The following is a 17,806-nucleotide window of genomic DNA, read 5'->3' as shown; positions in this document are numbered from 1 at the left end:
TGATGAAAAAGGGACCCTACTCCACTGCTGGTAGGAGTGTAGACTGGTGCAGCCACTGTGGAAATCAATATGGGGATACATCAAAGAACTAGGATTGGAAGTCCCATTTTACCTAGCTATTCCCCTGCTGGGTACATATCTTCCCCAAAGAATTAAAAGAATCATACCACAGTGATATGTGTGCACCCATGTTCATAGTAGCAGTTTGCAATAGCTAAAAGTTGGAAATTATCCAATTGCCCATTAACTGGAGCCTGGATAAAGAAAGTGTGTTTTTCTTTTTAATAAAATGGAGTACTACTCAGCCATATATAATGAGAAATTAGTGACGTTTATAGCTAAGTGGATGCACATTGAGGCCATAATCTTAAGAGAAATAAATAGGACACACATGAGTAAATACCAAATTGTTTCTCTGGTGTGAGAAACTGAAAGTGTAAATAAAGACTAAAAGTTATAACAAGTAATGTAAAATAGTAAGAAAAATGGCAAATGGGAAGGGAAAGTGGGAGGGATAGGGTGTAGGAAAGAAGGGAATGGAATTAATATGAGAAAATGAAAAAATGGAAACAAAGTTTTGTAAAACTTGAGAAAGTTTTGACCTTGAGAAAGCAATCCAAAAATTCATTCGGAACAAGAAGAGACCCAGAATAGCAAAAGCAATTCTAGGTAACAGAGACATGGCAGGGGGTATCACAATACCCAAATTGAAACCATATTACAAAGCCTCGCTGCCATTACACCACTCCTAGGGCAGAGGAGGTAAGCCAATCACAGCGCCCAGGAGGAAGCTCCCTCTGTGATTGCACCACTCCTAGGGTGGAGGAGGTGAGCCAATCCAAGCACCCAAGAGGAGGCTCCTCACCACCATTCCACTGTTCCTAGGGCACAGGAGGTGAGCCAACTCCAGTACCCAGGAGGAGGCACCCCATTGCCATTCCAATGCTCCTAGGGCAGAGGAGGTGAGCTGCGTGGGTGCCAGCAGCACCCTCCTCCCCGGGAAAATGAGAAGACATGTAAACAAGCCTCAAAAATAGACTTCCAGATCACCTACAGCAACCCCAAAGGGAAACAAGATGGAACAATCTGATACTCAACGACTTGGACTCTCTGAACTGGCAAAAAAAGTGGATCTGGGAAAAATGAAATCAGAAATAATTACTCAGATAACAGCAAAGATTGTGCTCATGGTGCAAGACATGATTAATAAATCTAGAGAGGACACAGATAAAAAAATAGAGGATCTGAGGAACATGATGGAATCCCAACATAGGAAACAAATGGAATCCATAAAACAGACACAAACAGATTTGCAAGAGATTAAAAGCTCCATCAAAAGTCTGTGCAGCAGAATGAACCAATGTGAGGATAGAATTTCACATATAGAAGATAAGATTGCAATTAGTGAGGAGGAAAAGAAAAACTGCTTTAAAATTGTAAGGGAACACGAGAAATCAATCCAGCAGCTGCTAGATGATGCAAAGAAGACTAACATAAGACAGATTGGAGTCAATGAAGAAAGAGAAGAGAATGCAGATGACATTAAAAAAACTGTTCACAGAAGTGATGGCAGAAAATTTCCCAAGGAGGGGAAAAGAACTTGACATACAGATAAGTGAGGCATATAGGACTTCAGCTAGCCTTAATCAAAAGAAAATCTACACATAGGCATATAATAGGATTCCAGAAATCCAACAGAAGAACAAAATTCTACAAGCAGTGAGAGAAAAGAAACAAATCACATACAAAGGAAAGCCCATGAGAATCACAGCAGACGTCTCAATGCAAACCCTCAAGGCAAGAAGAGCTTGGAGTGATGGATTTCAAGCCCTAAAGGAAAACAGCCTCCAACCCAGATTGATGTACCCTGAAAAACTATCTTTCAAAATTGATGGAGAAATAAGATACCTTCATGATAAAGAGCATCTCAGGAACTTCATGAATACCAAACCGGCACTCCAAAAAATTTTGGACAATACCCTAGGAAAAGACAATGAGGATCACAACCCCAGGAAATCCAGCAGAATGAATCCATTGGGCATGACAAATTAAACGCAAAGGGGGAGAATCCAACAAAAACAAAAAGTCATGACAGGGCTTTTAAAACTTTTAACTTCATCTCCCTAATGAGTGTATAATTCACTCTTATTATTGTACTGATTAGTATTTTTCTGATTCTAGAGTTGTACACCATTCCTTGTGCGATATTGGCTATTTATCTAAATCTTATGTCTATATTTCAATTGGGTTGTCTATTAATGAGCTCTAAGAATTCTTTATATATTCTGGTCATAGGTTATATGCATTGTAAATATGGTCTGGGTAAGCACTACTTTTCATTTTAATGATGTCATTGAAAGTTCTAAATTTTGATGGGATCTCATTTATCATTTTTTTTTCTTTTATACATCATGTTTTTGTATCCTAGGTAGTTCTTGCCCACCCTGAATTCATAAATATTTTCCCTTATAATTTCTTCTTAAAGTTTTATACTTTTAGGCTTTCTTATTTAGGTTCATAGATCCCTTCAAGTTATTTTCATCTATGGAAAAAAAGGGTTGAGGTTAATTTTTTGTATACGGATACCAGGTGTTATAGTGTCGTTTGCTGAAAACACTGTCTCTTCCTTGGCTCTTGAATTGAGTTTATATTCTATAAAATGCTAATATTAAATAATCTTTCAAAACTCAGTGGACCATATATATGTGGTTCCATTTCTAGATTCTCTGTTTTATTCAAATGATCTATATGTCTTTCCTTACACCAACACTGCCTTGATTACTGTAGCTTTAGAAGTCTTAAAATTAGGTACTAAACGTCTTCCAACACTGTTTTTGTTTTTGTTATTGTTTTTAACTTTTCTAGGTCCTTTGTACTCCTACATAACTTTTAAATTTCAATATCCAATTATTTATTTATAGCAAGTATACACAGACCTGAATTTTTATATATACCTTGCATTTTCTAATCCTGCTAAATTCAAGTACAAGTTCTAGGGCCTCCTAGAGATTTCTTAGTGTTTTCTCTGTAGATGATTATTTCATCTACATATAAAGATTTTGCTTCTGCCATGCCAATCCTATCCTAATTGTGTCAATTTATTGCCAGACTATTTTTTGGGGGACTAGAATTCAAAGTTTAATGGACAGATAAAGAGTAAGCATATCTGCCCTGTTCCCAACCTTGAGGAGAAAGCATTGTATCCTCTCCATTCATAAAAGGCATTCTCTCTGGAAGAATGGAGTACATGTCTTTAATCTGTTGAGAAGTTTCTGTTCTACTTCTAGTCTCCTGATAGCTTTTACCATGAACAGCTGTAGAATTTAGTCCAATACTTTTTCTCCAACTAGTGACAGGATGATATGGCTTTTTCCTTTCCTCTGTTTAAATGATGACTTTTGAGGATGGATCTTCCAATGCTGAACCGACTCTGCCATCCCTATAACAAAACCACTTTCTGCATCCTGCCAGATCTGACTTCCAATAGTTTTGTTAAAAAAAAAATTCTATGTTCATACTTTTTTATTCTATTATCTTTATCCAGTTTTATAATTAGCACAATATTGAGTTCCTAAAATGAGGGGAGAAGTGTTCCTTCTTTTTTGTGCTTTAATTGTTTGATATAATTTATCAGTTAAAATGTTTATGAGCCTGCTGTTGTCATATAGGTAGGTTTTCAAGCTAGGAATATACTTTTTTTAATAGGTGCTATTTAAATTTTATATTTCCTTCAGAGTTAGTTTTATTAATTTGTCTTCCAAGGTACTTCTTGGAAGTTGTCAAATTTATTTCAAAAAAGATTTTTGTAATATGCTTTCTATATCCTTTTAAATTCTGTAAAATCTGTGGTAATGTCTCCTAGATCTTAATATTGTAATTTAAAGAATGCATAGCTGATGTTGTGTAACAGGAAGAAAAGGTCTAAAGTAGCAGGGGAATTGGGAGGGGTAGGGAAAGGGAAAAAAGGGAAAGAAAAAATATGCGAAGAGGAAAAAAATGGAAACAAGGTCTTTGCAAATAGGGAAGGGTGGAGGGGGTGAAGTGAGGGCAAGGGAAGGGGAAAAAATAAGAACCAAGAGTCTCATGTAATGGTACAAGATCCCAATGATGAATGTAACTGTATTTTATACCTAAAATGTACCAAAAAGTTAATGGGGGGAAAAAAGGTTTAGGAACACTTCTCATAAATAATGATGTAGGAGTAAAGAGAGCTATATGATTACATAAAATGAGGGTTTTTATTTCTAAACAGCAAAAATACAAAATAGTTTTCAAGGATTAGGTATCATACTTACTAGTACTAAGAAAATAGGCATTCTATTTTTCTCTTAAAGTCAGACCTTTCAAAACTCTCTTTACTTGACTGAGCTGCAATTCACCAGGGTTTTATTAAGATAGAAGAGTTTAAGGCAAAGTTACCTGAAGCCTTCAGGTACTGCTCAAGGGATCTTGAACAATATATTTTGGCAAGGAAGATCTGATTTTGTTTTTCAACAAAAAACAAACCATTGACCTGACACGTTGTTAGAAGATATCAACATCTTTGTAATATTTCAACTTAATTTAAATGGACAATGTTTCTGAAAATTCACTATTCTACATTTCACTGAGTTAGTCCTCAAACCTCTACAGAGCTCTCCTGTTTCTCTATATGCAAAGGATGACCACAAGAGAAAGTTCTGCAAGATGAGCAGAAATGAATAGCGGTCAAGTCCATTCTTTGGAGGTGGCCATAGGTCTGACCTTGTGATTGCACCACATTCTTGATACTGCTGGCTCACTTTTCCATTGAAGTAGCAGCAAAGTCCATGCCTTGTCAGATTAATTTAGACCTCTTCCTTCAGTCTCTCCACTCCTAGGACAGGTATAAGGACAGCTCCTTCAGAAAGGTAACCTCATGAATTTAGAGATCTAGAGATGGAAGTGTTCACCACTGGTTCTGGGAAGAGATAGACCTAGACTCTAGGTGTCCCTGTTCTCACGTATGTCCTCCCAATTCCCTGCTGTGACTTCAGGATCAGGGCCAGATGTAGAAGTTAAAAATTGCTGAGCTAATGCTGATATGAGTAAAGTTAAATTTTTATAATGAGTCTATTATTCTAATCATTTATACTGGTTCTACTTCTCAGTGTCAACCTGTGTTGCTCTATTTGTTGGTAATGTACTTCATTTCTAGTTCAGTAAGTGGTAAGAATTTCTGCTTACAAGTTACACAAAGCTTCCAATGGTCATTCTGGCCTTTTTTAGATCACACTTCTATCCTGCATCTTCTACACTTCTAAAATTTTGCTGCTAATATACATTCCTTATACTGCTGTTTTGTGATTACGCAAACTCTTTTATTTTCAACTTTCAACATCTCTTCATTTCCCCCATACCTCTCACTTCAGTTGATGCATATATTAGAAATGATAATATGAATTTCCCTTGTAGATAGGAAACTTCCTAGCCATTTCTACTTGCTAAGGATGGGGTAGAAAGTCACAGTAGTGCAAGCTTATTTGACGTGGGGCTGAAACGTCCCTGTTATCTTAAGGTATAGACTGCTTTGCCTTCTAGTTTCTTAGCAACATGGTTATCTAAAACAAATGTTGAAGATCAAGAAAATACTTTGGAAGGTGTTTTAGTCATTATTTAGATGTTCTGGTTCTTCGATTATTGATTTAGGTTTCTAAAGCCTGAGGAGAGGAAGACATCCAAGCTGTACCAGCATAAGCTAGCATTTGCTTCTTATTCAGATGTACAATACTGGGAGAAAAATGGTGAATTCCAGAGATATTCAACTGTACTGTTGTTTTATTGGGGCTCTGTGAGTTAATGCCTACAATGAACCATTGCTGGAAATACCTAGAAAGCATAAAGAGGGGTTGCAAAATTGGGAATATATTATGGCACTGATTGAGAACTTTAACCATTAATAGTTCTACACTTCAAAAGTCTTCAATGGATCTTAAATAAAGGTCACATAATGTCCTGGCTGTATTTGTGAACACTATATTCATTTGTTCCTCTTCCAAATATTCCAAAAGGGAGTCTACACTATGTAGTTTACCTAGAAGCCTTCATCTATCCTTTGTCCATTATTTAGTGACCATATATGGAAATTGCTTCTTGCATTCCACTGTTTCTTATAAAACGGTGATTTTTTCACTTAGTGTTATATAAACCTATTAATCCAAAGTTACTTCTACATTGTGACCTGGGTTATGGAAAGAGACAGCTAAAAATATGTACACATTTATGAATGAAGTATCTATAGTCTCTGACTCACACAGTGCTACATAGTCTCTTGTATTGGCTTGAAAGAGGCTGTGCCCAAATTTAACTGAAAGCTCATTCTATAATATTTGCACTGAAATGCTGCACTGCATTCTCTAACTCTTGCAACTTTATTTGAATCTCATCAAATATTCTTCTACACATGTAAATGTGCAATTTTAAGGACTTCAAAATGTTCTTTCTACAAATATGTAGGGCTCATAGTCAGGAGAACACCTTTCATCTCTAAACTGCCCAGTCATTTGTCCCTACCAGATCTGACATTTACTATGTCATCAAAAAGTTCTCACGAAAAATTGATTACTAAGCTTTTCTTATCTGAGTATGTGTGAAAACTGTGGGTTCAAAGCTTGGTATCCATGTTTTCAAAGAGTCTTGTAGGAGTGAAGGGATATGTCCTCTACCCTCTCTGAGTACTATGAAAAGAAGTTACAATAGGCAGATTAATAGGAGAAAAAGACATTTAAATTTATTAATGTGTACAAGCTCAAGAGACATAAAGTATGATATTCAAAGAAAGAATAAGATGTCAAAGCTTAAGTACCCTCTTCCTTAGAAGAATGGGAATGGTGTTACAGGCAATTTGAGTAGCAAATGATTTTTTAAATAAATGAATGAACACAATGAGCAGAAAATGGCCTGGAATAAAGCTCCTCCCCTCAACAGAGAAAGTAGAGACTAATTAAAGAAAGTAAAGAGACTGGAGCTCTACCTAGCATATGGGGTGTCACTGTTCAGAGAGTCTCCCATATAATCTCTCAGAACTGACCAGAGAAGGAAAAGTGAAAATGATTACGGGTCATAGTAATGACTTTAGTCTTTTATCTCCACTAGTTAATCTTTCCTGGTTATTTGAATAGGTTAACTATGTAGAGGTCTTAGGACAATTGCATTTCTTTTATGCTTCCTAAACTAGATAAGGACTTTTTTTTTTCGGTACCGGGGATCGAACTCCGGACCTTGTGCACTTGAGAGTAATGCACTGGAACCACTGAGCTAAATCCTCGGCCCAAGATAAGGACATTTTAGAGACAGCGTCTCACCCTACTTCAGGGGAGAAACAGGGAAAGTAGAGTGACTTTGCTTCTAAGGTAGATTCTAAGGCCTTCTATTTAGAATTAATTAGAATGTCTTTTAATTCAAAGTTTTTAGCACTTTAAAGTATAATATATTGGATTATTATTTTCTGAGCCACAACAATATTTTAAAAGATATATAAGCTTTCTTATCATGATTAAAAATGTGGGTAGAATATAATATTTTTATTTGAGTCAACATTTTTATTTGATAAACCATAAGTGGACTAAAAGAAACACATAGAAATTGCTCTCTGTTTTCTCTTCCTACATAACCTGAAATAAGATGCTGAATATAAATTAAAAGAACATCTGAACATCTGAATATAAATTAAAAGCACATAGCTCTAATGGACACTAACAGAGATCTTGAACTGGCGAAAAAATCATTCAGTATGTGAGGGTGATGAAAGGAACGTCAAGAAAACAATATTATGGTCCTGGTATAAAAATTTATTTGAGGTTTAGAAAAGGAAACTCATCTATTATTATTATTATATTATTATTATTAATTTTTATACCTTTTCTACATATTTCTTCCAGCTTTTTGTCTTGTATTCCTTCCCATTTGTATTCTTAATGTAAACTTTTAAATGAACAAATACATACAGATCCACTAACAATTAACTATGACCATTTATCCTAACATGCACACACACAAATACCCATACACACTATAAACACCACAAAGAAAACAGACCTCTATCCAGTTTTAATCAAGCTGAGTCCCTCAGAGCTCTGGTGTATAGTCACCTCGTGGTGGTTTACTCTTTCGCTTTCTCCATTTTCTAGTCAGCCTTCCCCCGCTGCTGTCACGCCTCCAACACGACACTCGCTCATTATTCTTGACAAGGTTTTCCTTTTCTAAGTCCACTGAACATGTGTTAAGTATTAAAGTGACTTCTGAAATGTTTCAGTTGATTACAATACAATTTTTGGAAAGATGTTTTTCCCTTAGTTCTGAGCCTTTTTTCTTCCTCCTATCCCTCAGTCTCTTTGGCCAGATGGTTTAAATGTTATCTCAAGGTTTATCTTAAATGTATTTTATTTTCATTATTTCATTGTAATAATAGTGTGCCATTTCTTCAGTTATCATCCATATGCAATTCACCTCAAAATGAATCTAAAGTTTAGACCACACCCTGGAGCTACAGACCTGGTAATCTAACTGCCCAATCAACACTGTCCATGAGATACATATGGTCATTTGAAACCAATGGTTTCCAAAACTTGCTTTCTCCAACCTTACAGTTTGATTTTCTTCTAATGTTCACCTATTTTGAGTTGGTGAGGAAAAATATAGTGGCTTTTTAAGATGAACACTAAGTTATTCAATGGGGTTTTTCGCTACTGTTTGGGTGAGTATTAAACTTCTGGTCATAGAAATGCAGTACAGAAAAGAAGAAAACGTAATATTGTTTTCTGAGAATTTCCAAATTAAATTTGGCAAGGAAAAACTATTTATGCCTTCTGAATTTATGCTTCGAAAATAAAGAGATCCCTATAGCCAAGTCACTTATGGAATGAGAGAAGTCTATCTACTCAACAGAAAAAATCACATAAACAATTTAAGAGAATAAAAAATAAGCATTAAAAAGAAAAATGCTTCAATACAGTCTAATATTTAATTCCATTGAACCATACAATTAACTTTAGTTTTTCCAAACTTTTTGTTATTGAAGAAAATACATTTTCTAATTTTGCCTTTTTTTACTTATAGTTGCTTAGTGTTCTGTAATGCACAATCAAGAGTCTTTGTAACATTTAACAAACACTATTACTCCCCTTCTTGTAATTGCTCTAACAAATTCTAGGATCATTCTTGACCCTCATTTCTCTTTCATCTTTTAGCCATAAAATATAAATGTGTCTAAATAACTCAAATACATCCACTACTTTTCAATGTCTTTTTATTGCTCTAAGAATGAATATCTAGAATGTGTTTGTGATGTGGCTAATGTCCACTTTATAGACACTTCTCTCACTGACAGCTCCCTTGCTTTGTTTAGCCCAATTGAAATCCTTTCAAGTCTTGGAAAATGTGTATTTTTCTCAGTCTTAGAGCTCTGCAATGTTCCTTTCCTTTGGCTGTGATAGTCCTCTGTTAGGTATTCATCTTTCAAAGCTCATTTCCAACTTCTTCAAGAAAACCTTCCCCTAATTGGTTCTGGACATCTTATTTTACTTTTACTTACAGAGCAACCATAAAACAATTAAGGGATGATATCTTGTTGAGAATATTTGTTATTTCCTAGGTGTAAATTTTATAGATAGTTTGTTTTTTTGGTGATGTAGTCCCAAACCCTTGTATATTATATTATATTTTGGAACACTTCAGTATACAAGTTGAATAAATACATTAATGGACATTGAGACTAGGATGAGATTCAAAAGATGTTTAGAAAGACTAATTCACAAAAGCAAAGTTCCACAAAGAGTTTCCGTTCCTTTGTTATCTCTTCTCCCTTTTTTGGACCTGTTTCTTACTCCCCTTCCACTCTTGGGTACTGTAATGCATTTGCACATTAAATAACCATGAGTTAACAAAAATGACTTAAAAATAGATAAGTTCTTTACTTTAATTCAACTCTTTAGAAACACGTGTTCCCCTGAGCTCAATCTTTAAAATGTAGCTAATATCTGCTACCAAACTGCCTAAGTCTACTTTAGCATTAGAGAAAGAAACATTTTATGAGTAATTAGAACATGTCTGAAGTCCAGGCTACTTTTCTTCTAAGACGATGCTTTATTGAATAGCTTCATTTGAGATATAGTCCACTGGACTAGAACAAGCAAAGGATACAAGTAAACTGTGTTGTTATAGTCTTAAAAGAGGAAACATATTTCTCTTCATTGCAGTAAGCACTGAAGTTTATTGAGTATGAGGATATAAAATTGGAAGAGATAAGGCAGAAGGACAGAAAAAACCTTCCACTGCCTCAGCCAGTGGGCGTGAGGGAAGAATAATAAACACATGCATCTGTCTCTAGTTAGTTGGATGCTGAGGATATTTCTGTTTGCAGTGTTCTTTAATGGGATATATTTCCTTGAAAACCACACAAAGAGTTCATTTTGTTGGCAAAAATGCTATGTTCCTTTAATTGATTTTTTTCTTTAAGAGGGTACTTGGTTTTGATTAAGTGAGAAACTATGCTACCCTATATCATTATATTTTCCAAGTGAGGAATCTAAAAAGTTATCTGGAAATAAATTATTCAATTACCTTTGTGAGCTAACTCATGACACTGAAACACAGGCAATGTTATTTCAAACTCATATCTAAGCATATATAAAAGCAAGATAAATACTGTCTTATATGTGTGATTACTGGGTAAACTTTTTCTTTGTCCATACAATAGGGTGCCATGCCGATTACTAGGGCATTTTTAATTGACATAAAGCATTATTAACCAGGAAGGCAACCCATTCAACCAAGTCCAGTTGCTGCTCCCATTTTCAGTGCTATGAAAATGGTGTAAGCCAATGCCACTTATCACACAGCTAGGATGACAGTACATTCCTACAGGTCATGAAATAAGGTAAGTTTATGGACACTGGGCAGGAATTAAGAGTGGAAGGGAAAAGAAAATGAAGCATTCCTAGGGGAAAGAAGGAATCCCTAGTCATTAAAAATCTGTAGGCCTCAATTACTCCAAAGTTTAGTTATAAAATTTACTTCCGTTTTTAACAGCTAATCCATTGTTGGCACAGTAGACTATTTCTACATGTTTGTTCCATAAATGATCAGAAATGAAGAAATTGTAGATAAAATGAAATAATCAATTTGGTAATACTTATAAATGAATTTGTAAAACAATGGTAATGTTAACAATAGTAGGATAATTAAGTAAAATATGATAAATACCTATTTTTATTCATAACAAGATAATATTTAATCATTTTGGTAAAAATTGTTTTAAAATGTTCGATTAAAATGCCAAAAGCTACATGTCATGATATACATAGCGTGCGTGCGTGTGTGTGTAGAAAGGTGTCTTATATGTAAGGTAGACTAGGTTTAATGTTCAGCTGTCTCAGTACGGCAGGAAGTGAGACTGTGGGTAGTCTTATTTTTCTCTCGTATGTTTCAGTGTTTGGTTCTGTAGCCTTTCAGTTATTTCTGTGAATGCATCTCCCATTGTTCAGTGCCTCTCTTTTCACAACACCTCATCTCACCACTTTTACTTTGCACTGAAATTCTGAAATTAGTTCTGTCTGATTTTATGGACTTCAGAAGTGATTAAGAATCAATCATATTTATTCTGTTTAGCATAAAAGGTCCATGGTAAACATGTATTTCTTAAGCTGACCTAGGCAGCCTGAACTCAGATAGCTTTTCTCTTCCCCTCTTTTGCTTCTCCCTCTCCTTCACTAAATCTCCCTCCTGCAGTTTTATTTTTAATTCACATTTACAATATATGGTTACATTCATTGTGGTTAGTTGGTACATGTACATGACACATCTTAATTCTTTTTACACCCCTTTCCCCAACCATCCACCATCTGAGGTAGCTTTTATAATTAGAAATAAACACAATTCTAAAAATATGAAACCAATTAATTTTGAAATTCAATTTAATGTGCAGTTCTGGGGAAGCAAGATGAAAAAAGCAGGGAAATACTCTATGATCTTGCAGCCTGGCAGTGTCAAACAGAACAATAATTTGAGAAAGTAATATTGGAAGGACATATGTAAATAATCAGAGATGCAATCAAAGCTAATCATTCCAACTGCAAGTGATACAAACTTAAAATCTAAGAAGGATTAGCTCAATGAACCAACCAGTAAGAAATGCTTAATATTATTGGATGCTCCCAAGCATGGATCTTCCCAAATTTTCTTTCTCTCTAGCTTTCATCAATCTATATGTGAATATTTTTCCTGTTTGTCAGTGCAAATCAAATTTTCATTTCCAAGTTGACCTCCCTTGGTGTCCAGGGCTGTAACTATCAGTTGGTTTAATGTGCTTAGTCTAGGAATAGAGGAAGATAATGAAATTGTCTTTAAGTTACAAATTGTAATGATGGTGCTTAATTAGCATCCTTTCATTAAGCGTCACTCAATTATGGCTGTGAATCTACAATACCAATGTTATCAATATGTTTGTTGCAGGAAAAGAAACCTTTACCAATGACAGTGGTCTGTTTAGGGATCAATAAATAGTAGTTGTATGCTACAGAATGTTGGAAAACTGCTAAGATTAATAACTTGGTGAACTTAGTTAAAAATGTGGAGTAGACTCTTCAAAAGAACAAAAACTTCTTTTAGAGATAATAAACAGAAGATAGAAGCAGCATAACATTCTTGAAGAGTCAGTGTGATCTGAGCTATTGCTGGGATAAAAGGTGAGAGGAAGCAGCACTAATGAAGGAGGTAGGATGGGATCATGTCATAAAGGGACTATATTTTAAATATACAATGGAATTGTTCTTGTATTTTTAAGATGTGATACATGTAGCAAAAGTTTTCCATTTTAATCATTTTAGACCCACAATTCAGTGTCATTTGATATTCACAATGTTCTACAACCATCACTACTCTCCATTTACTGAACACAATAACTAATGAAACTCTGCACTCATAAAACAATCCCACCCACTTACATCATCTGCAACACCCCGAAATCTCTATCTCTATTAGTTTGTCTATATTAGGTACCTCACATGAGTATAATCATACCATATGTATCTTTTGTATCTGGCTTTTCTTATGTAGCACAATGTTTTCCAGATTTATCCATGTTGTAGCATAAATCAGAATTTGCTTCTTTTCTAGGCTGCATAATATTCCATTGCAGACAGATCGTATCTTAATTGTTCAACCAGTTTTTAATAGGAATTAGGTTATTTCCACCTTTTACCTGCTGTGAGTAATGCTGCTTTGAATTTTGTGATAAATGTTGAGTCCTTGTTTTCAGCTATTTTGGAGATAGATCACCAGTGGAACTGTTGAATCATATGGCATTTTTATGTTTCACTTTCAAAGAAACTACGATATTGTCTGGCACATCAGCAGCACCATTTCATGCTCTCACCAGCAGTATATGCAATTCACTTGGGATGCCATATCTCCACACTCACCAACCATTGTTACTTTATTCTTTTTAAAACACCTTCCCTAATAGGAATGAAATATACCCTCATTCTAGTTCTGATTTATAGTTCTTTTCATAACTGGTGATAATATCTTTCAACATTTCATGGTCATATTTGTATTTTCTTTGGAGAAAAGTTTACACAAGATTTTTTGGAATGTTTAATATTTAAACATCGTTTTTGAGTTGTAGGTGTCCTGAATATATTTTGGATATTAATGTTTTATCAGATTTTTTGTTTTATTTTAACAGATTTAAAGTTGGAGTTATTTTCTCCTCTTCTGGGGATCGCCTTTGTTCCTTCCTAAAAATGCACTCTGATGTACAAGTGTTTTTAATTTTATTAAAATGCAATTTTTCTCTTTTTTAGTTCATTATCTGATTTTGATGTTATATCTAGGTTATTGGGAATTTTAAGTGGAGGGATGACATAATTAAATTTGGATATTAGAATCTATTAAATGAGACAGTAGCAGTTATTTAAGAGGAGAAAATCTCAAATAAAAAGAGATGATAGTCCATGGCATGAAATTATAGGTAACAGATAAATTTAGGATCCATAATTCTCCCTCACCAACTTCAATACCTGATAAAATGAACAACAAAAAGACAGAAGAGTACAATGAAGAAAATATTACATGCAGCAACAGTATACTATAGCTCATATCACTCATTTTTAACTAGTCAAGAAATAAAGCAAAATGCGGTGCAGTTTAGCTACACAACTCATATATACTTCCTTTACCTTCACGAAGCAGTATAGAAGAAAGAAAATGACTAAAGAAAAAGCCTGCAAATTCTCATGAAAAATTCCCAGAGTGCAATTAAGTGGAATTCATGTGATTAGGTAGTCAATACATACTGACAGAAGAATCCATGTAAGAAGAAATTCCTACAAAAATTATTTTTTCTTCATTAATTTTATTGGTACATTTTAGGTATACAGTATGACATTCATCATTTAGAATTCATTCATACCTTTACATGATATATCTTGGTTCTTATTTTTTCCCCATTCTCCTGCCCTCCCTTCAATCCCTCCACCTGCGCCTTTTTACAAAGACTTCATTTCCTTTTTTTCATTTTCTAGTATTTATTCTTTTCCTTTCTTTACCCATCTGGAACGTTTCTTCACATTTCACATCATCCATTATACATTTTGATCCTTATTTACACTTTCATATTTACCAGAGAAACTATTCGGTATTTACATGTGTGTCCTATTTAATACACAAGAGTATGACATCAATGTACATCCATTTAGCTATAAATTCTCGTTCTCATTCTTTATGACTAGTAGTACCCTATTAAAAAAAACACACACACATTTTCTTTATCCAGTCTCCATTTGATGGGCAATAGGGTTGTTTCCACGTTTTAGCTATTACTAACTGTGCTGCTATGAACATGGGTGGACATATATCACTGTGGTATGATTCTTTTAATTCTTTTGGGAAGATACCCAGCAAGGGAATAGCTGGATCAAGTGGGACCTCTAGTCCTCCAGGAGATATCCCAGAGAAAGAGCCAGGCAGCAGGCCTAAGGAAAAACCAGCCTTGCTCACGTAGGGTGACAGACACCGAGGAGGGCTGCTTTCAGGAGCAAAATGAAAGATGTGTGTTGTAGGACCTAGAGACTGTCTTGATAAACATGCGGCAAATGTTACAACATTGCAGGGGTAAACAGCTGTGAGAAAACAGCCCTAGTGAAGATAGGAAATTAATTCCACATACAGAAAAGAAGAATGTGAAAACAGGAAGACTAACTGGGGTTACTTGCTGTGCTCACTTGCTTTGTGAATGAATGTTGCTTATCATCCAAGACAAGTGCAGAGCTACTCAAGAGTACAGAAATACTTAAAAGAAGGAAGGTATACAAACAGGCAGCATACTGGGACTATTACATGACTCAGCAGTGAACAACAGTCATAATGAAAATACCAATGGGTGATTTCAATTTAAAAATGTGATACATATCCGGAAAATGGGGGTGGTGGGAAAGGTCATGGAGGAAAGAGGAAGCGAAACATTCACCTGTTATGACACAGAAACAACAGATACCATAGTCCTTAATATTGATGTATTAGTTTACCTTGATTTTTAAAAAGGCTAGAAAACTTAAGGCAAAAGATTTCAGGTAGATGTTTACACTATACCTACATTATTGTAATGGAACTTAAATAACACAAACCCTTAAAAATATGGACATTACTAAGTCAAAGACTTTCCTGAGTAAACTGAATACACTGTAGGAAAATACAAGAGATTTACAAACTGCAGAAAAAGAAGTCCACGGCAATAGTATGGAGTCCTCGTTATATTGTTTAGAAATCATGGCAGAAATGCTTTGGCTCAAACTCTTGGGTTCTTATCTTTCCAACTACTTACTTACATGGATGAAGTTGTTGCATATCCTCTGAGCATTCACTAAGAAATAAAAAAAAAAAGAGAACTGATCAATCGTGATACAAGTGCCATAGAACAGCAAAAGGGGCTACTAATTATCTGATGGATTACCAATACAAAAAAGGAAGTAAAATTCTATTTTTAAAAATAAATAATCTGCCAAGATGAGTTTCATTAAGTAAAAGGCAAAAAAATTAAGTCACACCATCTTCTTCTTTTTGCCTAACAGATGAGAGACTCTCTTTATACAAAAGAAAAGTATAAAACAAACTGGACCAGGTGAGAAATTTAGCTAATAAGACAAGTTAACTTATTGCAAATCTGTGCCACTAAACTGACTTTCCTGAGTAAATAACAAGTATTTTCTAATTCTACATTACAGCACAGCTTACTTACCACCATGTAATAGAGCACAGCTCTAAGAACCAGCTTTCGGCTCGGCACTGAGCTCTTTCTGCACTGAAATTCCTGGCAGCATCCTGAACCACCTATTGGCAATCTATGAAGATTGTGCTGAAAATATTTAACTAAAATTTAGTGTGTCTTTGGACAACTGGAAATCAACCTGCCTCAAATTTGGAGCTTGAAATGAGTGTGCCAATCTAACTGACCATAATATGAACTGCACACTCATTTTGATCTAACAAAGGCTGAAAAGTGAATTCTCCAAGAACAGCATGGGCCACAGAGTTTCCCACAGTGCCTTCTCCTGTAACAATAGACACCAATGCAGGCATGTTTCTTTCCCCCAAAGAGAGCACAGGGCAGCTTGTATCGCATCCTATGCTCCATATGCAACAGTTCTTGAAGAAATGGAGAAGCACACCAATGCTAATCACAAAAGGCCAACTCAAGAAACAAAAATTTTACACAAATGGAAATGTAGGTGAGAACCTCTCATTTTCCATTGTGCTACATTTCTTCAAGAATTATAGAGCCTTCTTTCCTTAAATTCTTACTGATGTAATCCATTTAAAAATTTGGCCACATATCATTTGTTTATTATCACCAACAAAAAACATTTTACCAAACATCAAGAAAAAGGAGTATGGTTGCAGAAACTTCCTACTGGTCTGATTCTCATCCCCAAGGAAGCAGGACATTAGAAATTTATGCTAGTGGAACACACTGGCTAAAGTTCTAGGAAATATCAGAGGAGTATGTTTGCACAGATTTTCATATTAGGATGAAAATGTTCAGACTAGTTTAAAATTTCTGAGAATACCATAAATCATTGATCTCATTGTGAGGCTCACTTGCTTACATGGCTGTAGGGAATGAGGTTAAAGTGATGATTCAATTCTCTCTCTCTCTCTTTCTCTCTCTCTCTATATATATATACACACACACATACATATATAATATATATGTGTGTAAGTGTATATGTATATATGATTTTAAAAGTTTGTTGACACGATAGTTTAATTGTATCATAATTCCTATCATTCATCTTTAAAATATGTTCTGTAGAACTTGAGGAAAGGCACAAAATTGTATGGAAGAATAAGTAGAAATCCATGACTACTTTTTTCTGGGGTGATTGTGTGTGATTTTTTAAATTGTATAATTCATTTATACAGAGAAATCATTTGAATGATGTACTTACAGTATTTTCAAATTTTCATTTCCATTGGCAAATATATTTCACATAATAGTCAACACTGACTTGATCATCATTATACAAACTCGTGATGACAAAGGGCTTCAGTTCTCCTTCTCCCTTTTAAATATTATAATCACCAGTCTTTTATCCATCTTATGAATAAATCCACTAAAATTGATTTAATACTGTCCAACTCTGAACACATTCGTTTCTTCTCAAATGCATTATTTGCACATATTATAAACCAAAGCAAATAAAATTTCACATCCCCTTGAGCCTTCTACAACTTACCACAAACCCTCAAGTTGAGCTTTTCCTATCTCCTTTCACACTCTGGCATAACCAGT

At 34.8% G+C, this 17,806-nt stretch overlaps 1 protein-coding gene and 1 long non-coding RNA gene across 5 annotated transcripts in view; one reads left to right on the top strand and one right to left on the bottom strand.

Moving 5' to 3' along the window:
- The window catches only part of LOC101714214 (olfactory receptor 7E24-like), a 237,541-nt gene that overhangs the window by 114,883 nt on the left and 104,852 nt on the right, over positions 1-17,806 (top strand). The gene's annotated exons all lie outside the window — the stretch shown is intronic.
- Positions 1-17,806, bottom strand: part of LOC147828504 (uncharacterized) — a 157,292-nt gene that overhangs the window by 113,251 nt on the left and 26,235 nt on the right. For 3 of the 4 annotated variants that reach the window (XR_015450702.1, XR_015450701.1, XR_015450700.1), the window contains one exon: positions 15,843-15,877. The exons of the other annotated variant lie outside the window; for it this stretch is intronic. This is a non-coding gene — a long non-coding RNA (uncharacterized LOC147828504). Of the gene's footprint in view, positions 1-15,842; positions 15,878-17,806 lie in introns of those variants that run through there. 4 annotated transcript variants of the gene reach the window in all.

The sequence above is a fragment of the Heterocephalus glaber genome, unplaced genomic scaffold, assembly GCF_053883595.1.
Source record: "Heterocephalus glaber isolate CG9 unplaced genomic scaffold, H.glaber_assembly_v1.0 deba00001060, whole genome shotgun sequence".
Classification (NCBI taxonomy): Eukaryota; Metazoa; Chordata; class Mammalia; order Rodentia; family Bathyergidae; genus Heterocephalus; species Heterocephalus glaber.
Note: the sequence above shows the minus strand (reverse complement) of the source record. Positions and strands in the feature narration are given on the sequence as shown.